This window comes from Lithobates pipiens, unplaced genomic scaffold (assembly GCF_037356315.1).
Source record: "Lithobates pipiens isolate NorthernLeopardFrog02 unplaced genomic scaffold, aLitPip1_a1.2 Scaffold_27, whole genome shotgun sequence".
Classification (NCBI taxonomy): Eukaryota; Metazoa; Chordata; class Amphibia; order Anura; family Ranidae; genus Lithobates; species Lithobates pipiens.
The window spans coordinates 44,889,104-44,915,304 of record NW_027507788.1 but is presented as its reverse complement, the minus strand read 5'-3'; the positions used below and the strand labels follow the sequence as shown (position 1 = coordinate 44,915,304).

The following is a 26,201-nucleotide window of genomic DNA, read 5'->3' as shown; positions in this document are numbered from 1 at the left end:
GGGTTTTGATAATAACCTTGACACCTTGCAAAAGTGTTGATGTGTTAAGATCTTGTGTGGGAAGATGTAAAGTGTTTGTTTAAAAATGACTATAGGCACTTCTCAATATTTAAGTTCCTCTATTACATAACAATGGCAGTGTATTTAAAGTCCTTTGAGAATAGACATTTCCTAACAAGTAATGTACATTTTATTTGTTTTTTATTATTTTAATAAGCAGATGTGTTTTTAACGGTAAAGGCTGCCATTGCCGGCAACTAACTGGAGAGTCAGACTGCTGCTCCCACATGGCACTCACCAGTCTGCATCTCCAGCAGCCCATCACGCCCTCTGCATGGTGCGCCAATCAACAATGATCATGCACCCTGAGCAGCATTGTTGATTGGAGCGTCAGACTGCTCTCTACGTGAGAACAGTGGTCCAGCTCTCTAATGTGCTGCTAAAGCTAGAGCAATCAGCAGCACTGCAATGCTATAAAAAGGATTTAAAAATTGAAAGCAGTATTTTATTAATTATTTATAGTACACAGAGCTGTGGAAATTAAATATCATCCAGTTAAAGCAGGGCTGTAGCCAAAAAATAACAAGATAATATTTTGCCAATTAAAGCGGAGCTCCACCCTAAAGTGGAGCTTCCGCTCATTGGAACCCTCCACCCCTCCAGCGCCACAATTGGCACCTTTCAGGGGGGAGGGGGGTGCAGGTACTTGTACAGAACAGGTATCTGCACCCACTTCCAGCATAGATATCTGCAGAATATACTCCCCTTTCCGCAGAATCTACGCCCCTTTCCGAAGGTCCCCCGCTGTCTGCTGGGAAACACATGGATCCCAGAGACAGTGGGGACCATCCTTATTGCGCAGCGCGACTCGCGCATGCGCAGTAGGGAACCGGGAAATGAAGCCGCAAGGCTCCACTTCCTGATTCCCATACCCAAGATGGCGGCGGCAGCACCCGAGAGATGATCGAGAGATCGGCTTCGGGTGCCGACATCGTGGGCGTGCTGGGCGGGTAAGTGTCCTTATTTTAAAAGTCAGCAGCTGCAGTATTTGTAGCTGCTGGCTTTTAAAAAAAAAAAAAACGGCGGAACTCCCGCTTTAAAAGATAGAAAATAACAATATCAGCTTTTGCTGCAGTATTTGCCTTCAGTGTACAGATTTCCCTGCAGTACTTTTTTCTGCCACTACATGTCTGATGGCTGGAATCGTTCAACTTCCTCTGAGCCCAGGTCATCCTGAACCTGTCTAATAATGATCTCATCCCTTTGTCAGCATATGAACTGACTGGTTACTTGTACTGCTTCTTCCTTTCAGAATTCAACCCTGCTGTACAGAGACTGCAATCAGTTGATATCATGTCAAATCCTAGCACTTACACTGCTATTTATATATTTATTTAATGATGTAATAGGGATTACAGAGCTCCATTTATTTGCGTATTTTATATTTGCCTACAGTTCAGCTTTAAATGGCAGAGATCCCGAAGTTACCCTGTCCAGATAAAATATATAGCATATGTACAGGACACAAGGGATGGGTCAGGTGTTGAGAGATATGTGTCCTCTTTGTTTGTTTGGGTTGTGGTCCCTTTATGGGGATGAAAAATAGCAGGATAAAGTGCTCATGGATTCTCACCTATGCAGGGTGAAGGTTTCTCGGTTGATCTGGCAAAAAAGGTAAACTGACTTGCAGTTTCCCCAGGATTCTTAAATCCTTACAATATATTGGATCCAGAAATCAGAGATTTTTGGGTAGGAAAGAAAGTCCAACCCTGACTATGAGTACTGTGGTCCTCAAAAGGTTAAAGGATAAGTTTAACTTTGGGAACATGTAAAATGTTCCCAGTGCTGCAGCGATCACCCGCTTCCCCCCTCGCTGTGGCAACAGTACGGAAAGAAGTTCCCCATACTAGCTGCCATTTTTTGAAAGCAGAGCAGCCATGTGAGGCTGCGCCCGCACGCCCGCATCATTCATACACAGAGCTCTGTGTATGAATGAACTACAAGTTCCGACAGACTTAACGGCTTGTAGCTCTCAATGGACTACCATTGCGCTGTTGAGTGCTATGGTAGTTCATTGAGTTTTCCTGTCAGCGAGTATCAGCTTACCTGTCTGGGAGGTACTGGTAAGCAGATACATTGACAGTGTGGAGGAGAAATGCATGGCATCAGCAATCTCCTGATTGCAATGCTTACCGGCTCCTAATACAAAAAATAATATCTGCAAAAAGATGCGCATTTATTATTTTTTGTATAAACCCGACTGCAAGAGAAGGCTGAAAAGGGTTAGGAAGCAGTAGGAGCCTATGAGGTGTTGAGTAGAAAAGAACACAGTTGTGAAAAAACTGTCTGGCTACTGAGACACTGTCTTGGTTCCTATGGCCTTTTCCTGGACCCTAAAGCAGGCAGTGTGGGACTAGTATACTGGCGGTGAGCTGTAGTGTTAAGCCCCATACACACTATCAGATTTTCTGCTGAGTTTTTCCTTCAGATTTACCAAAACCATATAATATGAGGTCAAACCTTATGAGTTTCAATGTGTGTGCAATCAGGCAGGCCCTTCTACTACATGGTTTTGGTAAATCTGAAGACAAAAATCAGCAGAAAAACTGATCATGTGTATGGGGCTTTACTGTATTTTCTGTATACCAAAAGTTATGTACTGTTTTTTTTTTTTCATGATGAAGATAAGCTGTTTTAACCACTTCAGATCCGCGCTATTGCCAAATGACGGCATTAGCGCGGACCTACATTTCCAGGACTACGTCTATTGACGTCGTCCTGGTTACGAGCGGCCTGCGCGCCCCCTGAGGGGTGCGCGCGGCGCGCTCTGTGATCGGCGAGTCCGTGAGACTCGCCTGATCACCGATCCGTGTAAGGGGTCGATCCCGACCCCTTATCACGTGATCAGCTGTCAGCCAATGACAGCTGATCATGTGATAGAACGGAGCCGGTAATCGGCTATTATTCCTCCTCGCGCTGACAGCGCGAGGAGAGAAAAAAAAAGCCGATCACCGGCGGCCGTGATCGGGACATCAGTCCCGATCACGGCCATCAATACAAGGGACCACCTGCCACCTGCCTGTGCCCACCTGCCTCCCGCAGTGCCATCCTGAAGTAAAATAAAAGAAAAAGTAAGTGCCCCCCGTCAGTGCCCCCTGTCAGTGCCCATAGTGCCCACAGTGCCACCCACAGTGCCACCCACAGTGCCACCCCACAGTGCCACCCACAGTGCCACCCAATCTGCCTCAAAGGTGCTGCACCCCAGTGCCGCCCATCAGTGCCCAGCAGTGCCGCCCATCAGTGCCCAGCAGTGCCGCCCATCAGTGCCCAGCAGTGCCACCTATCAGAGCCACCTATCAGTGCCACCTATCAGTGCCCATCAGTCCCATCTATCTGTGGTACCTATCAGTGCCCATCCGTGCCACCCATCCGTGCCACTTATCCGTGCCACCCATCCGTGCCATCTTATCTGTGCCCATCTTTGCCCATCAGTGCCGCCTTATCTGTGCCCATCGGTGCCGCCTTATCTGTGCCTATTAGTGCCGCCTTAACTATGCCTATCAGTGCCCACCAGTGCAGCCCATCAGTGCCCACCAATGCAGCCCATCAGTGCCCACCAATGCAGCCCATCAGTGCCCACCAATGCAGCCTATCAGTGCCGCCTAATCAGCGCACTTCAATGAAGGAGAAAAATGACCCGTTTGCAAAATTTTATAACAAACTATTAAAACATGATTTTTTTTTTTTTTTTTTTGCATCTTTTTTTGTTTGTTTAGCAAAAAATAAAACTCCAAGCTGTAACTAAATACCACCAAAAGAAAGCTCTATTTGTGGGAAAAAAAATGATAAAAATTTCATTTGGGTACAGTGTTGTATGCCCGCGCAATTGTCACTCAAAGTGCATCAGCGCTGAAAGCTGAAAATTGGTCTGGGACTGAGGGGGGTTTAAGTGCCCAGTAAGCAAGTGGTTAAAGGGGTTGTAAAGGTAAATGTTTTTTCACCTTAATGCATTCTATGCATTTAGGTGAAAAAATATCTGACACTGTCGGCGCCCCCAGCCCCCCATTTTACTTACCTCACCCCTCGAAAGTCCCGCGCTCGTCCCCGACATCCTCTTCACCACTCAGCCTGGCTGCTGATTGGCTGGAGTGGATGGATGGAAAGCAGTGCAGCCATTGGCTCGCTCTGCTGTCAATCACATCCACTGACGTGGAGCGCCGGGGGCGGGGCCGTGTGATACAGCGAACGGCTATAGCCGCCGGCTGTATCCCGGGAGCGCGCCCGCAAGTGCTTCTCACCATGCGAGGGAGCTCGCATGAACATGAGAAGCACCTGCGGGAGGAAGCAGAGGCAGCCGCCGAGGGACCCCAGAAGAGCAGGTTCGGGGCCACTCTGTGCAAAACGAGCTGCACAGTGGAGGTAAGTATAACATGTTTGTTATTTTAAAAAAAAAAAATTTATAGTTTTAAAATAAAGACTGTATGCACTGATACTGCTAGCTGGTGACTCCTATAAATCACATGTTATATATTGCTAAAATATTACATTCTATAATGTATTCATGGTTACAGAACTGAATTAATTTATCTTTTATATCTGCCTAGGGTTTAGATCTACTTAATTTAGCCTGCATTTTTATGGACTGTCCATACATGTCTCTACGGCTGGCAATACTATCTGAGAGCCTTGTAGACACATTCATATTGCCATCCAAGTAATAGTAGTTACAAGTTTTTTTTTTTTATATAGATAAGCCACTGCTTGGATAATACAACCTTTGAATAATAGGTATTCATTGTTCAAATCAGTTCAGGAGTTTGGTTAGAAGGTGAAATTACAGTCTGCCAGTCTCAGTTCGAACAGCTCCGGTAATCTCCTGATGCGCTCTACAAGCATGCATTTCCACCTGATTATCAGCATTCTCATTTATAGGCTGCTAAGTGCTTGGCTCATCTAGGACTACTGGGTCAAGTGTCTTGGCTGAAAACTTTTGGCAGCCCTCATTCTCTTTCAGATATATCGCTCTACCTCATTTCCTAGAGGAGGTTACAAGTATATTTTAAAGCCAAACATTAATTAGGCCACCTTCTAGAAAATGAAGGAAACAAGTCTGTATTTATTGGCTTTTGCTTAATTCAAATAGGAGACTGCTCAGTTATCTGGAATATCTCTGCTGTCTTTGCTGCAAACAGTTATGGGCATCTTTTTACCCAAATTCATATAATGGAGAGGAGAGAAAGATAACTGGCAACTTTAGAATTGTAAAAAGTTGACTGTACAGTTTCAACTTGTACAGGATAATGACTGGTTAAGGAATACATAGAAAGTTTATGCCGAACTGAATTCCAGACTGATATACAACGTAAAAGACCTAAAATTAATGTAGCTCTCTTTTCAATAAGGAATCATTAGGCCTCATGCACATGGACAGTGAGAGAGTGATAATATGTCCAACATAAAATCGCTGGCTTTTTCCTGCACCCAGGGAGCCACAGGTGCGAACAGCCTTCCATGCAAGTGAATGACTACACATGGCCATGCTCTTGTAAATTCCAATACTTCTTTTTAGTTTTTCAAATGCAAAAGTATTACATGCACAGAAGCATTGGAGTTTACAAGTACAGTACCTTGAAAAAGTATTCATAACATTTGAAATGTTTCACATTTTTTCATGTTACATCCAAAAACATAAATGTATTTTATTGGGATTTTATGTGATAGACCAGCAAACATAATTGTGAAGTTGAAGGAAAATGGTAAATGGTTTTCAACATTTTTTTACAAATAAATATGTGAAAAGTGGGACATGCATTTGTATTCAGCCCCCTTTTTACTCTGATACCCCTAACTAAACTCTGGTGAAACCAATTGCCTTCAGAAGTCACCTAATTAGTAAATGTGTCCACCTGTGTGTAATTTCATCTTAGTATAAATACAGCTATTCAGAGGTTTGTTAGAGAACCTTAGTGGACAAACAGCATCATGAAGGCCAAGGAACACACCAGACAGGTCAGGGATAAAGTTGTGGAGAAGTTTAAAGCCAGGTTTGGTTATAAAAAAAATATCCCAAGCTTTGAACATCTAACTGAGCACTGTTTAACCCATTATCCAAAAATGGAAACAGTATGGCACAACTACAAACCTACCAAGACATGGCTGTCCACCTAAACTTACAGGCCGGGCAAGGAGTGCATTAATCAGGGAAGCAGCCAAGAGGCTCATGGTAACTCTGGAGGAGCTGCAGAGATCCACAGCTCAGGTTGGAGAATCTGTCCACAGGACAGCTATTAGTCGTGCACTCCACAAATCTGCCCTTTATGGGAGAGTGGCAAAAAGAAAGCCATTGCTGATAGAAAGCTATAAGAAGTCCCATTTGCAGTTTGCGAGAAGCCATGTGGGGGACACAGCAAAGAAGGTGCAATGGTCAGATGAGACCAACATTCAAATTTTTGGCCTAAAAGCAAAATGCTATGTGTGGCAGGAAATTAACACTGCACATCACCCTGAACACACCATCCCCACCATGAAACGTGGTGGTGGCAGCATCGTGTTTTTGGGATACTTTTCTTCAGCAGAGACAGGGAAGCTGGTCAGAGTTGATGGGAAGATGGATGGAGCCAAATACAGGGCAATCTTAGAAAACCAATTAGAGTCTGCAAAAGACTTGAGACGGGGCGGAGGTTCATCTTCCAGCAGGACAACGATCCTAAACATACAGCCAGACCTACAATGGAATGTTTTAGATCAAAGCATATTCATGTGTTAGAATGGCCCAGTCAAAGTCCAGACCTAAATCCAATTGAGAATCTGTGGCAAGACTTGAAAATTGCTGTTCAGACACTCTCCATCCAACCTAACAAAGCTTGAGCTATTTTGCAAAGAAGAATGGGTAAAATTCACTCTCTAGAGTCTATCACATAAAATCCCAATAAAATACATTTTTGGTTGTAACATGCCACAATGTGGAAAATTTCAAGGGATATGAATAATTTTTCAAGGCATTGTATATGTACAGACTTGCATGGAAGGCTGTATGCAGCACACGTGGCTCCCTGAGAGCAGGAAAATGCCCAAAGTTTAACACTGAACATACTTAAGCCTATTATCATCCTCCATCTGCATGAGACCTTAATGTATTTTTTAAATGCCTCAATTTTACTTGGCATTGACCTCTTGCAATCAGTTTTACAGTATAATAGTCTTGTGCTAACAAGCATCATGTTGTTGGAGGAGATCAGAGTAAAAAATGATGAGATTGTCAGTGTACTTTTTTCACTGTCCAGTCACAGACTGAGGGAGGGACAAGACCTGTAATGGTGCATACACATGACTGGACTTTCCGTCAGACTAGGTCCGACGGTCTTCCCGACAGACTTTTCAACAGAGTTCCGATGGACTTCCAAACGAATGGACTTGGCCACACACGAACGGACTAGGTCTGTTGGAAAATCCGTGCGTTTTGAATGTGATGACTTAAGATGGGACTAAAAAAGGAAGTTCACTAGCCAGTAGCCCATGGATTCCCTTGCGTCGTATTTGGTCCGTCGGACCAGCATACAGATGAGCAGTTTTCCCCATAGGAGTTGGACAGATTTCAAACATGTTCTATTCCTAGGTCCATCGGATTTTTAAAATGAAAAACGATCGGATTAGCCCACACACAGTCGGATTGTCCAACGGACTGATTCAGTCGGACTTAGTCTGCCGGAAAGTCCAGTCATGTGTACAAGGCATAAGTGTAACTCAACTGCAGCAGAGAAAAATCAGGTCTCCTGCCCTACCAGAAAGGACTGTGATGTGTGGTGGTGGTGTTGTGTAAGTCTCAAGACTGGAAGAAGGAGACACAAATCCTTTGTCAGGTAAAACATATACATATATTTACTCTGTGTTCTTAACATTTTCCGTGGAGTACAGTTTTAAATTAAAAACAAAGGTTTTTTGCTATATACAATTGCAAAAAATTGTGAGGCCAAACTACCACAACCAGAAGACTCCTACCAATCTACCAATCTATCTTCTACCAGTGTATGCAGCATCAGACTGATGTTGCAGCTGTCCCCCAGCGTCTCTGCACTGAGAACCGAGCCACCGAACACCGCTGATGGCTTGGTTCTCACTCCTCCTTGAGCAGAGAGATGCTGCCTGTCAGTCAGCATTGCTCCTGCTCTGCTCCTCCACATTCATTACTGAGCTGTGTAGGGACGGGAAGCGGCCATCTCAGACTGCCATCAGTCCAGACAGCTGCCGGATCCAGACTTCTGAAGTCGGCATGACGCGCTGCCTCAACTGATTGCAGTAATGTCAGTAGAGAGCGGACTTCAGACCACTCTCCGCTGAAAACAGCTCACAGGAGTGCAAAAAAAGAAATCGTTTTTTTTTTTTTTAAATTGTCGCTCTTTTTGTTTATAACTCAAAAAATAAAAACCACAAAGGTGATCAAATACCCTTTTATGTCCTTTTTAAAAAAAAAAATTTTGGTACAGCATTGCTTGACCACGTAATTGTCAGTTAAAGCAACGCAGTGCCATATCGCAAAAAATGGCTTGGCCATTAATGGCGGGCCTTAAAGTGGTTGTAAACCCTCAGATACATGTTTATCTTCTCAGATACTACATAACACAGGCAGCTGATCGCTGCCTGTGAAAGTGCACTGACTTGTTTAGTTTCGATAATAATCTTCTTTCTATGGTCCATGACGTCATGCGCGATTGCGCAATATGGACTTTCAAGAGCGACATATATTCCTAGCCGTTTGTGTTTTTCCGGCTTGCCTGCATTGTAATGTGCGTGAGATTCTCCTCTGAACGGCACAGAGGAGAAGTCTCACGATGTAGAAATCATTCTGCTCTTCCTGATACTCCCCCTTGTGCCTGAACAAGACGTCACACAGGGGAGTGAATCAGAGGAGAGACAGAGAGAGACAGAAAACAAGCAGTATACAGTGGAGAGAGAAAATCCTATCTTAAAAAAATATTACAATGTAAGTACATTATAAAATATTTTAGCAAAATAGAAAGATGTAAAAATGATGTAAAAAGAGTGGTTTTACAAATTTAGCAAAGTACTTAAAAAATAATCCTAACATTCTGAATGTTTTATTTAGTAAAAAAAAAAATAACATACAAAAAAATAAATAAAATAAAACATATTAAATTAAATCATATTATAAACTACATAACAATGAATTAATATATTCAATCTATATAAAGAATAATATTTATATGTATATGGTTGTCAATTATAACCATTAGAATTTTATTAATAATCAATGTTAATTTTTTTATTTTTTTTAAGGATGATTAAAATGATTAATCAAAATGAATAATACAAAAATAATTAAATTAATTTTAATTAATAAATTCATACACATAATATTTTTAGCCAATAATGTTTAAAGTTATAGTTTGCAATATATATATATTTTAATTTTTATTGTTATTACCTGTGCTGTAATAAACTCTACCTTTAACATTAGATCTCTCTCTCTCTCTCTCTCTCTCTCTCTCTCTCTCTCTCTCTCTCTCTCTCTCTCTCTCTCTCTCTCTCTCTCTCTCTCTCTCTCTCTCTCTCTCTCTCTCTCTCTCTCTCTCTCTCTCTCTCTCTCTCTCTCTCTCTCTCTCTCTCTCTCTATATATATATATATATATATATATATATATATATATATATATACAAAAATCTAAAATTATGATATATATATCAAAATAGAGAAACAAAAAAATATTTTTTTTATTTATTTTATATATATATTAGGTAAATTATATATAACATAATAATTATACAACCGATTTACAATGAATACCTTTATTTAAATAAATACAATGCTTGATTTAATATTTTTTTAATTTATTTATGTATTTTATCCAGGTTATTACATATAAATTATGTTTAATTAATCTATAATGCCAATTTTAGATTCATAAATTTGTCATGCATTTAAATATATATATATATAATGAAACAGCTATGCTGTTCACTTTATATATTACAGCCTTGATCTTCATTTCATGTTATGAAATGCTCTGTTACCGTAGCAATGACAAACGAGATCGAGGCTTGGTTACGACGCTACGGCGCATGCGTGAGATTTCGGGATGGACACCAACTGAGGGATCATCACTAACAATGGCACGGGCAATACCCGGAAGATAGTGAAAAATCAAACTTCTCAAAAAGGTACTAAGAGCGCTAGTTTTTGAATTATTTATATATCTTATGATTGCAGATGTTAAAGAGGAAGTAAATCCTGATGAGTTTACTTCCTCTTTCATTCCCTGCAAAGGTAAAGCATAATGGGCTACTATGCATCGCATAGTAGTCCATTATGTGTCACTTACCTGACACAGGAGCCAGCGTCCCCTGTAGTCCTGCGCATCCATCTTCTCGGTGGGTCTCGCTGCTCCGCCGCTGTCATTCGGTGAAGCCGTGAAGCGCATGTGCATGGAAGCCGCCACTCGCGGCATATCGCCGTGGACCGCGGCACGCTCAGTGCGCCATGCGCCGTAGACAGCGGTGCCCATCTTTCGGCAAATATCTCCTAAACCGTGTAGGTTTAGGAGATATTTCTTGGACCTACAGGCAAGCCTTAATCTAGCCTTAATCTAGGCTTACCTGTAGGTTAAAGTTGGTTGTAAGGGTTTACAACCACTTTAAGAAATATACAAACATTTGAAAAATAGAATTTTTTTGTGGGGTTTGCTTCCTCTTTAAGTGGCTAAATAACTTTTTTTTTCTTTTTTTTTACATAATTCAATTCAAGTTAATTGATACATTCTTACAGAGCTAAATTTGGTCTGGACATCTAGGCTTCAAAGAATTCATGGCATGGAAGGCTTAAAAGGAAGTACCTTGCCATGGCAGTGTGGCTTTGCAACTTTCATGGTATTCCTCTCACTTTCTGTGTCAGAGACAGCCATGAAGGATGGTGAGAAAGTGAGAAGTTCTGATAATGTCACAGAGCCCGTTAGCCCTTTATATTACCAGCACTGCCTGCTATACTGTATCTGTCAGTGCCACATTTACATATTAGAATGTGCCTGTCTGGGGCAGATTCTTAAGCCGCATACACACGGGCGGACTGTCTGGCCAACTAAGTCCGTCAGACAATCCGACAGACAGTCCGTCCTACTTTTGAATGAACGGACTTGACCACACACGATGAACAGACAGTCCGTTGAAAGCTTGCGCGATGACGTGTACAGCACGTACGACGGGACTAGAAATACGACGTCCAATACACTGCAATGCAGCCTTCGGCCGTGTAAATCCTTTCTGAGCATGCGCCATACTTAGTCCGTCCAACTTGCCTACTCACGAGCGGACTGTCCGCTGAAACCAAAGTTGGACGGACAATATTACGGAAATTCCGAAAGACTTAGTCCGCCAGACTGTCCGCTGAAAAAGTCCGCTGAAGCCCACACACGAGCGGACTGTCCGCTGAAACACGTTTCAGCGGACTAAGTTGGATGGACAGTCCTCTCGTGTGTACGCGGCCTCAGTCTTCCCTCTTTGTTCCCACATTAACATATTGTTCCACCCCCACACAAATTCCCAGATGTGTTAAAGAGGAAGTAAACCCTGATGAGTTTACTTCCTCTTTCATTCCCTGCAAAGGCAAAGAATAATGGATTACTATGCATCACATAGTAGTCCATTATGTGTCACTTACCTGACACAGGAGCCAGCGATGTCACCGCTGTCCCTTGTAGTCTGGCGCATCCATCTTCTCGGTGGGTCTCGCTGCTCCACCGCTGTCATTCGGCGAAGCCGCGATGACGTCACTCCCGCGCATGCGCACAGGAGCCGCCACGCGCAGCATCTTCGTCGTTGACGGTGCCGCGCTCAGTGTGCCTGCGCGCCGCTGTCTACGGCGCATTGCGCCGTAGACAGTGGTGCCTATCTTTCGGCAAATATCTCCTAAACCATGTAGGTTTAGGAGATATTTCTTGGACCTACAGGTAAGCCTTAATCTAGGCTTACCTGTAGGTAAAAGTGTGTTGTAAGGGTTTACAACCACTTTAATATTTTAATTCATTTTAGAAATTAAGTGGTAAGCCATTATTTGTTTAAATCAGCCAATTATATATATTACAAAGTAGGTTTTGTACTGTTTTTGAATGTTCTATTCAGGCTTAGATATCCTCTTTAAATCCAGGCAGAATAAACTGCTTTTCCATCGATGTCCCTTAAGGAAGATTGTGCTGGAAAGGGCATCATAAATGCATAGTATAAAAGGACACCTTTATCTCCAAGAGGAACAGTACACCATCACCGTGGCTCCATTCAGCGTTGTCACAGAGATCTATGAATGATTCAGTTTAATTATTGAAGAAACAAAGCCACTATCTGATGGGAGGAATGTGGGGGCTTCATTGTGATGTGGGGGATGATGCTTATAAAAAGCATCTGAAATAGGTGCAGCCATGGTGCAGCTGGCATTTCAGCAGCTTTGTTTATCATACAGTTTAGACGTGACAAAAGCAATTGCAATCACCAATATAGGTTACCTCAATGGCTTGAAATAATACATGGCGCACTGTGAATCTAATAGAGATTGCAGAGAAGGGGTTAACTGTATGACGCAAGCAGGTTCATTAGTCATGGTTTTCTAATTGGAGATGTATTCATTTTTAAGCATTGGCCTATAGTGGCCATATGTGCAAAGATATACATACTAAAAAAAAAGTGTGATTCACCGTGACCACTCATTTGTACATTATTATTAGGTAAAAATGTCCAACACTGACATTTCTTTGTTGTTGCATGGCAACTAGTGCAGATGTGCAGGGCAGAGTGCATTTGTCTCTATGCAGACATTATTGCACTTCCCTATGTCAGGATTATGACAGCTGACAAACAGGGATGAGTGGATTTGCTCAGGTCTGGTTCACAGAAGGTACGGTGAACCCAACTTGAAGCTCATGAACCTCGACTTAGTGCCAAACCACATTGAAGTCTAAGGGAGGCATTTTTTTTTTTCTGGCCATTTCCAAGGTTCATAAGCATGCTATCATTCAAAAAGGGCATGGGGAAGTTATTCTGTAGAGATTTGACCCACGTAAAGGGGCGGAAGGGTTGAACTACTAATATTACATTGAAAGGATCATAATTAATACAGCTATCAATAGTGAGAGCAAAGTATCCATGTTTTGTCCCTCCTTTTTTTTCTTCCCTCTTTCTTTTTCCCGTTAGTTCCTTGTATATTAACTAAATATTGACATGAATATGACAGTCTTGAAGTTGTATTAAACCCAAAATTCAGTTTATCTAACCTTAGATGTTGTGGCTGCATGTATTTTCTTTTCTAGACTTTTTTCTCTCTGTTTTCACCTGGTAATCTGGCCAGGAACACTTGGCCCTGACCCTCTTAGTCACAAGAGACAGATTAAAGTTGCTCTCATTTCAAATTGAGGTAGCTTGTAGTCTACCCCAGGCCTGCTCCAAACAAACACAGATAAACAGAAAATTGTATATTTACCTGGCGGTAATTTTCCTTTCCTGATGCTTAAGTATGATAGCATACACATATGGGTACAGGCTCTGCCCCCCGCCCAATCAAGACTGGCTATACTATATAAATGAGTCACTTCCCCCAAGGCAGCATTCTAGTAACTATACTCAAATGTGAAGCCCCAAGGGAGGGACCTGTATGCTGTCATGCTTATGTATCAGGAAAGGAAAATTACCGCCAGGTAAGTATGCAATTTTTCATTTTCCTTACACAAACATGGCAGCATACACGTATGGGATGTAGCATGCGACAAAGGATATGCTGAAGTATTTTATTGGACATGAACTCTGGTCAATACAGACCGACCAAACTGTAGTCAAGGCCGCGGAATCTACTTTATCATCAGTCAAAAATGTGCTATATGTAGACCACGTTGCAGCTCTACCTATAACTTCTGGGGATACTCCCCTAAATTCTGCCCAGGAAGTTGCCAGACTTCTCATAGAGGGAGCTCTCACACCCATTGGCGGGTCCAAGCATTTCAATTCATAAGCTCTCTTAATGTTTTTTTCCCAGGCACAAAGCCAGCATTCTGGTGCACGCTGCTAGCCCTTTCCTTACCCCACCTGGGATGATGAAAGACATTTTCTGTCTTTCTGAAGGGAGGCCATTTTCTGTACATATAACTTAAGGGTAGAGCTGACATCCAGTTTGTGTATCACATTAGTTAAATCCTTTTGCATTGTCGGAAGGACAATATCCTTACATAATTACATAGTAGGTAAGGTTGAAAAAAGACACAAGTCCATCAAATCCAACCTGTGTGTGTGATTATATGTCAGTATTACCTTGTATATCCCTGTATGTTGTGGCCGTTCAGGTGCTTATCTAATAGTTTTTTTTTAAACCATTTCTTTTGCACATTTTGTCATGTTACAACCAAAAACGTAAATATATGTATTTTATTGGGATTTTATGTGACAGACCAACACAAAGTGGCACATAATTGTGAAGTGGAAGGAAAATGATAAATGGTTTTCAACATTTAAAAAAAAAATATCAGAAAAGTGTGGCGCACATTTGTATTCAGCCCTCTTTACTTTGATACACTTAACTAAAATCTTGTGGAACTAATTAACTTCAGAAGTCACCTAATTAGTAAATAGAGTCCATCTGTGTGTAATGTAATCTCAATATAAATACAGCTAGTCTTTGAAGCCCTTTTTAGAGGACCTTAGTGAACAAACAGCATCATGGAGGCAAAGGAATTCACCAGACAAGTCAGGGATAAAGTTGTGGATAAGTTTAAAGCGGGGTTTAGGGCACTGTTCAATTTGTCATCCAAAAATGGAAAGAGTATGGCACAATTGCAAACCTACCAAGACATGGCCATCCACCTGAACTGACAGGCCGGTTAAGGAAAGCATTAATCAGAGAATCAGCCAAGAGGCCATGGTAATTCTGGAGGAGCTACATAGATCCACAGCTCAGGTGGGAGAATCTGTCAACAGGACAAATATTAGTCGTGCACGCCACAAATCTGAGCTTTATGAAAGAGCGGCAAGAAGAAAGCCATTGGTGAAAGAAAGTCATAAGAAGTCCCGATTGCAGTTTGCTAAAAAGCCATGTGGGGGACACAGCAGAAGTGGAAGAAGGTGCTCTGCTCAGATGATACCAAAATTTGACTTTCTGGCGTAAAAGCAAAACACTATTGTCATGGTTATGCAGTAATTTTTGTCAGCTTACCTTTCTATGTGTTCAGATTACGAGGCTACTCTCACCTGGCTGCTTAAGTAATCTCTCCTCAAAGCATGTCTCCTCCCCAGCCCCTATCAGGGAACTATATATTAACCTGTGCACTGCAAGCCAGCTCTGCTGATCAATATTTTTAGTTTTGGCTTCCGCGCGCTCATTGCTCTGTGTCCTACGTCTGATCCTGTTTACCGACCTTGGCTTGTTCTTGACTGTTCTCGCCTGCTTCATATCCTGACCCAGCGTGTTCTTTGACTATCCCTATCTGCTTGTTGCCCTGACCTTTTGGCTTATCTCCTGACTATCCTTTGTTGTTGCAGTCTGCTGCTTCCTCTCTACCATCCTGTACTCTACTGTGAGCGTAAACTGGGAGACCCTGTGGGTCGCTACCTGAAACCAGACTACAGTGAAGTACCCGTTGGCTCTTAGATTATGCGTCCTGGGAAATCTCATGCTCTGGCTCCCAGTGTGATCTGTGTTGGTGCTCCAGAGTACCTGCTTTCCTGAACCACCCAGGGCTCCATCTGCATCAGTCAGTCATAGGGTCCCCTACCTAGAGGTGCACTCCAGATCCCCAAGGCGGGCATCTGTCATCTGGACTCAGGTGAGCTGACAACTATGTGTGGTGGAAAACTAACACTGCACATCATCCTTAACACACCATACCCACTGTAAAACATGGTGGTGGTAGCATCATGTTGTGGGGATGATTTCTTCAGCAGGGACAGGGAAGCTGGTCAGAGTTGATGGGAAGATGGATGGAGCCAAATACAGGGCAATCTTAGAAGAAAACCTGTTATGCCCCGTACACACGAGCGGACTTTTCAACATCCAAAGTCCGACGGACTGATTCTGTCAGACTATTCGATCGTGTGTGGGCTGCAACGGACTTTTGATTCACCAAAGTCTGACGGACTTTAGAATATGGAACATGCTTCAAATTTTTCAGACGGAACTCCGCCGGACCCGGTCCCTTCGAAAAATTTCGCTTGTGTGTATGCTATTCCGATGGACTAAAACCGACGCTAGGGCAGCTATTGGCTACTGACTATGAACTTCCTTATTCGAATCCAGTCGTACGTCATCACGTTCGAATCCGTCGGAGTTTAGTGTGATTGTGTGTGGCCAAGTCCGCTCAGCCGAAAAGTCAGTCAGAACTCTGTCGGAACTCCGGCAGAACTCCGGGAGAACTCCTTCGGAAGTCTGTCGGACATAAGTCCTCTCGTGTGTACGGGGCTTTAGAGTCTGCAAAAGACTTAAGACTGTGGCAGAGGTTCACCTTCCAGCAGGACAGCGACCCTAAACATACAGCCAGGGCTACAATGGAATGGTTTGGGTCAAAGAATTTTCATGTGTTGGAAAGGTCCAGTCAAAGTTCAGACCTCAATCCATTCAAGAATCTGTGGCAAGACTTTAAATTTGCTGTTCGCAGGTGCTCTCCATCCAATCTGACAGAGCTTGAGCTATTTTGCAAAGAAGAATGAGCAAAAATGTTACTCTCTAGATGTGCAAAACTGGTGAAGACATGGCCAAAAAGTGAAAGGTGGTTCTACAAAGTATTGACTCAGGGGGGCTGAATACAAATGCACACCACACTTTTCACATAATTATTTGTAAAAAAAATTGAAAACCATTTATCATTTTCCTTCCACTTCACAATTATGTGCCACTTTGTGTTGGCCTATCACATAAAATCCCCAAAAAATACATTTATGTTTTTGGTTGTAACATGACAAAATGTGGAAAATGTCAAAGGGTACGAATACTTTTTCAAGGCACTGTAACTAGCTAAGCATTTGAGGACCAAAAAGAGAATGCCACCTTGGGGAAGTGACTCATTTATATAGTATAACTGGTTCTGATTGGGTGTGGGGGGGGGGGGGGCGGAGCCTGTACCTATACATGTATGCTGTCATGCCTGTGTCAGGAAAACTGAAAATTGTATACTCACCTTTCCGTAATTTTCCCTTCCTGATGCATCTTCATGGCAGCATGCAATGGGGTTGTGGCTCTGCCCCCACAACCTGACAGGACTGGTTAACAATAAATCAAAGACAGACACGGCTCACAGCATTCTCTGTAACTCTCACCATTTGTGTGGGAATCTGTATGCTGTTAGGAAGATGCACTATTATGGCAGCAAACAATGGGAACTAACTTGCCAGACAGGAAGGTGCATGAAAAATGTTGTAATTATTAGTAGCATAAGTATGCATCATGAATTTTCCAAATTCTACTGTCGTGAGTCAGGTTCACCTATTAAAAAGTGTAATGAAGGTGTTCTGGGAGGACCATATTGCTGACTTGCAAATAGCCTCAGGAGACACAGCACTGAGCTGTCCACAGAGCTGGCACTGCCTTAGTTGAATGTGTTCTTAAGACCTCTGAAACAGAAGGCCTTGTGAACAGTAGGCTCTTTTAATTGTCTTAACAATTTAGGAGGTGACTGTACGAGTTGATGCTGACTGACCCTGTCTTAAGTGACACTGGAACCAAGTACAGATTTCAGATTTCCTGAATGAAAAGGTAGCTGCCAAGCAGGCCACTAGAGTTAGATCAACATCCAAGGGATGTGGTTCTCTCACTCAACCATGAAAGACAGTAAATTGACTTCCTGGTTAAATTGGAAGGAGAAAGACAACCCATGGATAAAAAGTCTGGAGTTTTAGGACTATTCTGTCCAGGTAGAGCGTTACATGAGGCTCCTTGAGTACAAAGCCTGCAGTTCTGACATAGACACAGAGATTACCACTCCACCCTCCCAGATCTACAATAAAGTGCTCTCCCTAGTGGAACTTACAGGTGCTGGCTCTGCTCAAGATTGAGGAGAAAAATAATTCCTGGATGGCCGCACATCAAAAAAGGCATTTTTAATGGCAAACTATTAAAATCCAAGTACAGTCACCTCATAAAATTAGAGAAAACAGGACAAATAGCTAACGAGTTTCACATCCCATCATGGCGCTTATTCATAGCTGCAGTTCTGACACACTTTTTCACAGAGGTTGTAGCAACCAGAAATATGATCTTCAGTGTTAGATTGCAGAGTATAGCCAATTTCTGAAGGATAGAAATGAGGCCTTGATAGAGGACCATAAGCAAGTTCCACACAGGGAACAATGGCTTCCTGGGAGGTCTAAAACATCATGCAAGCCTTTTAAGAATTGCATCACTAAAGGGTTAAGGACACCTTAAACCCTGTAAGTGCAGACAAGGCTGAACTTTGAACTTTAAACATTTTTGAACTTAAGCCCGTGTTCAGCCCCAGTTGTAAGAACTGTAGAACCTTGGCTGGTTTAAGTGAGTGAGATCTGCATCATTTTCCCATATACTTTCTTAAGTCTTATTTATGAAGACCTCTGTGGCTTGACACGGGGTAGCCACTACCTGCACTGAGCACTTTTAACTTGGTAGCCTCCACCTCTCAACTTCCATGCCATCAAAAGTAGTCTCTTGGAGCTGGATGGCAAAACTGTCCATGAGAGAGCAGATCCGTCATCACTGGAAGAGGCAGCAATGACTTAAAGTTGAAGTAAACCCATCGATTTAAACAGTTACAAAAAAAAAAGGCATGCCGGGAATGCTAACTGCACATTGGCTGTGCTCTCAGCCAAACTATCAAACCATCCAATGGCTGGTGTCATAACGAATCACATGTGCAGCACCATAGCAGTTGAAGATTAAACAGAGGCAAAGATGGCAGCTTCCTTGGCTGAAAACAATAGGGGAGTTTACATCCACTTTAATGCTTAAGTGTAGGAGAGACAGACACTAGAGCCTCCTTAGCCAAAATAGTATATTTGCAATTACTGATATAGGAAGTTTCACTGACAGCTTAAGAATAGGGATGGCCGAACGGTTCGCACGGCGAATTTCGGCTGTTCGCGGTCCGCCCAATCGGCGGACTATTTCGTGTTTACTGTGTAAAAGAACTTGATGACACATCCATCATGTGGTACAGGACAGCCAATTGAGACATTACAGCACATGGACACTTGGACATTCCCCCTAACTTATAAATAGACCCGATCCGGCGGCCATTTTACATTCTTTTTTCTGTCACTATAGGGAGAAGTTGCTGTGTGGAGCAGGGAGAGACTGCAGTGACCCAAATCGCTAGCTATTTGGTCCACAAAAGTTCTTTTAGGACTGGTATGGTATAGGTGTTAGGTGTAGTTCAGGATATAGGTTTGAGGCACTGCTATTCAAGTCATTGTTGCAGCAGCCTGTCTTTTGTCAGTGTAGAGAGGGACAGGACGCTGTGTGCAGCAGGGACAGTCAGTTTAATCATTAGCTGTTACTATTAGGTCCACAAAAGTCCTTTTCAGGACTGGTATGGTAAAGTAGTACAGGATATAGTTTTGAGTGCTATTCAAGTTCTTGTTGCAGGAGCCTGTGTTTTGTCAGTTTAAATAGGGACAGGCAGGAAGCTGTGTGTGGCAGTGAGGGACAGTCAGTTTAATCAGTAGCTGTTACTATTAGGTCCACAAAGGTTCTTTTCAGGACTGGTATGGTAATAGGCTTGTACACGTATAATATTCTTTCTTCCAAATATAGAAAGAATATTATACTTGACTGCTGCCCTTCTGCTGCAGTAGTCCTTTATGAGTATAGGGACTGAGGTACAGTCTGCTAATCACAACCTACTAGTTCCACAAAGGTCCTTATAAGGACTGGTAAGGTATAGTGTACTACAGTATATAGGGTTGAGTGAGGTACAGTCTGCTAATCACAACCTACTAGTTCCACAAAGGTCCTTATAAGGACTGGTAAGGTATAGTGTACTACAGTACATAGTGTAGTACACTATGCAGCAGTCCTTTATCAGTATAGGGACTGAGAGTTTTGTCACAGGGTCATTTAAAAAATGACAGGCAGAGGAAGAGGCAGGCCCTTCCGCAGGGGTGGTAGGGGTAGGGCAGGAGCAACAGGCTTGAGCCAAAGTGGGAAGTTGCAGAAGGTGCGTTCAATTACTTTAAAGGATGCACCAGACTTGGTTGAGTGGCTCACTCAGCCTTACTCTTCTGCACCCTCCTCATCCTCTCGATCTGCACCCTCTTCTTCACTCTCTGCTATGTGCACCCCCAAAGACACTACCACCAACAACACCACCACCACCACCACATACCTTCCACTTGAGTCACAGGAATTGTTTTCCGATCCATATCAAGACATTTCTGATGCACAGCCACTCTTGGCATTGGATCAGGAAGAGGAGGTAGCAAGAACCGCCACTCAGCAGTCTGACGACAGTACCCAGATCAGCCCAAGGAGGAGGTTGGTCCCCGGTGTTGCTGCCTACTCCGAGATCTCTACTTATAGTGGTGGGGAAGGTGACGTCGATGATGACGTGTCTAGTGATGTCATGTGGGTGCTCACAAGAGAGGAAGAGGAGGGGAGTTCAGAGGGAGATATGGACCAGCAGATAGGGAGGAGAAGCAGGAATAACTTACATTGCACAGGAGGGACAAAACAAACTGCAAATGTATCAGGAGCGAGTCATCGACCATGTACGGTCACATCTGGTGCTCCCTGGATGCCGGCACACGGCTCCGCAGTGTGAGCTGTTTTTAACGTGTCCGATGCTGACAATAGTGTTGCCTTCTGCAATCTTTGCAGTCAACGCATTAGTCGCAGTAAGCCCAACACTCACCTAGGGACGACCGCCTTAAGAAGGCACATGAGCAGCCATCACCAAGCCCAGTGGGAGCAATGGAACACACAAAGCCACACTTCAGGCTCTCACCGTCCAGCCTCGTCTTCTACTTCTCCTTCTCCTCTCTCCTCACAATTGTCCTCCACTCCACCTTCCATCACGCCAAGCTCACGTTTTTCTGCAAAAAGGCAGGCTTCCGTGGGCCTAATGTTCGAGCGTAAAAAAATGATGATGCCGGATAACCCTCTTGCCCAACGGTTGACGGCTGGCTTGTCAGAACTGATAGCCCGCCAACTACTGCCATATAAACTGGTGGACTCGGAGGCCTTTCGAAAATATGTGGCCATTGGAACACCACAATGGAAGGTCCCAGGAAGGAAGTATTTCTCAGAGAAGGGCATCCCAGAGCTATATGGCCATGTTCAGCGGCAAGTGAATGTATCTCTGACACACAGTGTCGGTGCCAAGATACATCTGACCACAGACACGTGGTCTAGCAAACACGGGCAGGGAAGGTATATCACTTTTACTGCCCACTGGGTGAAACTTCTGATGGCCGTCAAGCATGTAACCCGTGGCACCCGTGTAGATTTGGTTTTACCGCCACAGATTGCATGCAGGCCTGGCTCTTCTTCTCCTCCTCCTCCTCCTCCATCCTCCTCCCTCTCCTCCTCGGCTACTTTCCGCTGCTAGCGTCTCTTCCGCTGCGCCGCCCAAGCTCCCCAGAACCTATTCGACATGCCAGGTGAGACATTGCCATGCCCTTCTGCGTCTGTTGTGCCTGGAAGCCAAGAGCCACACTGGCCCGGCACTCATTTCAGCTTTGCGTTCACAGGCAGATCAGTGGCTAACACCGCTCAATTTGACAGTTGGTAAAGTGGTGTGTGACAACGGTGCCAATCTGCTTAGTGCATTGAAACAGGGCAAAATTACGCACGTGCCATGCATGGCACACATCTTAAACTTGGTCGTGCAGCAATTCGTTGTCAAATACCCTGGGGTCCAGGACATCTTGCGGCAGGCAAGGAAAATCTCGGCCCATTTCAGAAGATCTTACACGGCAATGGCTCGCCTTGCTGACATTCATCGGCGACACAATCTGCCGGCCAGACGTCTTATTTGCGATTGCCCGACGCGATGGAACTCAACCTTCTATATGCTTGATAGGCTGCTCCAGCAGAAACGTGCAGTTAACGTCTACCTGTATGAACTCTGCGGCAGAAGAGGTTCTGGGGAGCTGGGTTTTTTTTCACGCGCCAGTGGCTGCTCATGCGCGACGCATGCAGACTTCTGCGGCAATTTGAGGAGATCACCAAACTGGTCAGTCGCAGCCATGGCGCCATCAGTGACATGGTACCTTATGCCTTCTTTATGGAGCGTGCATTGCGTCGTGTCATTGATCAAGCTGTGGAGGAGCAGGAGCGGGAAGATGAGGAAGTCGCAATGCTGGATGAATTCCCAGGGGGGGCTACTCTATCTGAAACAAGTGAACAACAGGAGTCTGAAGAGGAGTCAGAGGAAGATGGTGCCGGGGCGGATGAGGAAGAGCAAGAAGAGCATGCTTTAAACCTTTCTGGGATCCCTGTTGTTGTGCGTAGATGGGGAGAGGAGAATGAAGAGGACGACATTATCCTGGATGATGAGCAGGAGCCAGGCCACCACACCGCTTCCAGTTTAGTGCAAATGGGGGCCTTCATGCTCCAGTGTTTTAATAGGGACCCCCGTATAAAAAGCATAAGGGTCAAGGACCAGTACTGGGTGACAACGTACTTAGACCCCCGGTACAAACACAAAATGGCGGAAATGTTACCGCCGTCACAGAGGGCTGTCAGAATGGAGCACTTCCAGGCCTTGCTTTGAGAAATGCTGCATTCTGCTTTTGCGTGCGCTGGCAGAGGAGCAATTCCCACTCCCAGAGAAGGAGTTGCGGGTACCAATCCAACAGCGCCTGCAAGAAGAGGCCGGTTTGAAGATGTGTTGGTGACTTCTGATATGAGGTCATTCTTTCAGTCGACCCATCGACAGGTGTCATCCGGATCCAGCATCAGGGAACGCCTAGACCGTCAGGTGTCCGACTAGATCGGGTTAGCGGCCGATGTGGACGCTCTGAGGAGTGATGAACCTCTGGACTACTGGGTGGGCAGGCTTGACCTCTGGCCAGAGCTTTCCCAATTTGCAATCGAACTGTTGGCTGGCCCCTCGTCCAGTGTCATGTCCGAAAGGACGTTCAGCGCAGCAGGGGGGATCGTGACAGATAAGCGTACTCGCCTAGCTCATGACAGTGTTAACTACATCGCATTTCTAAAAATGAATGAGGCATGGATCTCGGAGGAATTCAACACATGTGACCAGTAGACCATGTATATGTCTATAAACGTTTTTTTTATTCAAGCACACAGACCTTCTTTCTTCATTTGGCTCACTTCCTTGTCCAAAAAAAGCACACCGTACTATATGCCCGTACTCTCCTGTTTGAAGAGGTTGAGCGGTGTCATATTTCTACTGGGGCTGCTGATAAATGTAAAGTTATGCACTTGGGGGCTAAGAATATGCATGCATCATACATGCTAGGGGGAGTACAACTGGGGGAATCCATAGTGGAGAAGGATCTGGGGGTTTTGGTAGATAATAAGCTCAGTAACAACATGCAATGCCAAGCTGCTGTTTCCAAAGCGAGCAAAGTACTTTCTTGTATTAAGAGAGTTATGGACTCCAGAGAGAGAGATATTATTTTGCCCCTGTACAAATCATTAGTAAGACCTCACCTGAAATATGCAGTTCAGTTTTGGGCACCAGTTCTCAAAAAGGATATCGGGGAACTGGAGAAAGTGCAGAGAAGGGCAACCAAACTGATAAGAGGCATGGAGGAGCTCAGCTATGAGGAGAGATTAGAGGAACTAAATTTATTCACTCTTGAGAAGAGGAGAATAAGGGGGGATATGATCAACATGTTCAAATATATTAGGGGTCCATATAGTGAACTTGGTGTTGAGTTATTCTCTGTACGGTCAACCCAGAGGACACGGGGGCACTCTTTACATCTAGAGGAAAAGAGATTTAATCTTCAAGTACGGAAAGGTTTCTTCACAGTTAGAGCTGTGAAAATGTGGAATAGACTCCCGCCAGAGGTGGTTCTGGCCAGCTCAGTAGATTGCTTTAAGAAAGGCCTGGATACTTTCCTGAATGTACATAATATCACTGGGTACTAACATAGGTAAAGTTGATCCAGGGAAAATCCGATTGCCTCTTGGGGGATCAGGAAGGATTTTTTTTTCCCCTGCTGTAGCAAATTGGAGCATGCTCTGCTGGGGTTTATTTTGCCTTCCTCTGGATCAATTGTGGGCATAAAATTGGGTATATTGGATTATATGATTATTTTTTATTTTATTTATTTGTTTTTAAGGTTGAACTGGATGGACTTGTGTCTTTTTTCAACCTGACTAACTATGTAACTATGCTTATTATGAGGGGCTCCCACCATCCCTGTGCTGTGCTGACTTCCTCCTGGGACTGCTTATTATGAGGGGCTCCCACCATCCCTGTGCTGTGCTGACTTCTTCCTGGGGCTGTACCTCTGCTGTGCATATTATGAGGGGCTCCCACATCCCTGTGCTATGCTCATTATGAGGGGCTCCCACCATCCCTGTGCTATGCTCATTATGAGGGGCTCCCACCATCCCTATGCTGTGCTGACTTCCTCCTGGGGCTGCTTATTATGGGGGGCTCCCACCATCCCTGTGCTATGCTCATTATGAGGGGCTCCCACCATCCCTGTGCTATGCTGACTTCCTCCTGGGGCTGCTTACGGTGCAGGTGTCAGTACTCTCTATCACGGTGCTGGTGTCAGTGCTTTATGTCACGCTGCTGATGTCAGTGCTCTCTATCACGGTGCTGATGTCAGTGCTCTCTATCATGGTGCTGGTGTCAGATCACTCTATCACGGTGCAGGTGTCATTGCTGTATGTCACGCTGCTGATGTCAGTGCTCTCTATCACGGTGCTGGTGTCAGATCACTCTATCATGGTGCAGGTGTCATTGCTGTATGTCACGCTGCTGGTGATCATCTCCTGCACCCTCTTCTTTGCCTACCCTGACCTTCTCTCTCCTCCATTGCCTTCATGCGCTCCACAGTCCTGAATTGTCACAATTTCACATATAAAAAAATAATGCTTGTAGTTGTCGATCCCAGATTCACCTCATACATGTGTTATGTCATTGGCCATGTGGTGGGACTATGTTTGCACAGCTAGTAATTATTTTGTGGCTGCAAATTTGACCTGTAGGTTTGCAAAGTTTGCCTCCCATTGAAGTCAATGGGGCCCGCCGCGAACGTTACGGTTCGTGAACTATCGGCCGCGTTCGCGGTCCGCATTCGCGAAACGTCCCGTCGGAAGTTTGTCCATCACTACTTAAGAATTCTACACTTCCACTGCTGTCTAGGTGCAATAAAAATCTTGCTCCTCTTCTAAAAGGAGTGAATGACAGAAGGGCTTTGAACACTACTCTCAGTTCAAGAGCATGCAATACTATGCCTCATAAGCTGAACATCCCATGGCCTTGAGCGGCCTGCTCTTTGAAATGCATCCCCCAACTTTCTATCTGGAGTCTGATGTGATAATATTCAAAAACAATTGGTCAGTTACAAAGAACCAAGGATACGCCGGCACTGTTCTGCTGGAAGAGACTTCACTCCCAAAGCACCTTTGACTTTATCAGAGGACAGATATTTCCTACTGAAATTTTGCTGTCGCAATTGCAGACAGTAAGACTTTTGTGAATGCCCTGGGATAGATTTACAGACCTAAGGGGAGGCACTGAAACTGGTGGATGAATTGAGACAAGTAGGTGTCTGATAAACCTACAGAGCATCTAGTCTCCCAGATTTATCAATAATATAATTGATTGGAGGTTTTCTATCTTGCACGACTCCAACTTCCTGTGCTTGTTGAGTTTTTTTTTCAACTTTAGCACTGGGCACAGATTACCTGATTTAGATTTTTTTTTCATTTAGATTTTTTTCACTAGGAACATAGGTGAACCGGATCCTCATCTCCTCTGGGCTCCCCAAAATCTTGGGACAATTAAGTAGCTATGGGGTTGCCACAAATTTAAGGATTAACACGGAGAAAACTGAGATATTAAACATCTCTGTTTCCCCAATTGTGGGTGGGCTCCTCAGAGCTCTTTTTCTCTTTGTGTGGAAACAGAAGGGAATGAGATATCTGGGAATTTACCTGGCAGTATCAACAACAGATCTATACCAAGATAACTATATTCCCTTATTGAATAAAATTAAACAAAATTTGAAAGGGTAACCTGCACATAGACTTTCGTGGTTTGGAA

General features: G+C 44.0%; 1 long non-coding RNA gene across 1 annotated transcript in view; it reads left to right on the top strand.

The window, feature by feature from the left end:
• Positions 1-8,909: 8,909 nt before the first annotated feature.
• LOC143933175 (uncharacterized) overlaps positions 8,910-26,201 on the top strand; it is a 42,062-nt gene continuing 24,770 nt past the window's right edge. The window contains exons 1-2 of the long non-coding RNA XR_013263023.1: positions 8,910-8,980; positions 9,992-10,176. This is a non-coding gene — a long non-coding RNA (uncharacterized LOC143933175). The remainder of the gene's footprint in view (positions 8,981-9,991; positions 10,177-26,201) is intronic.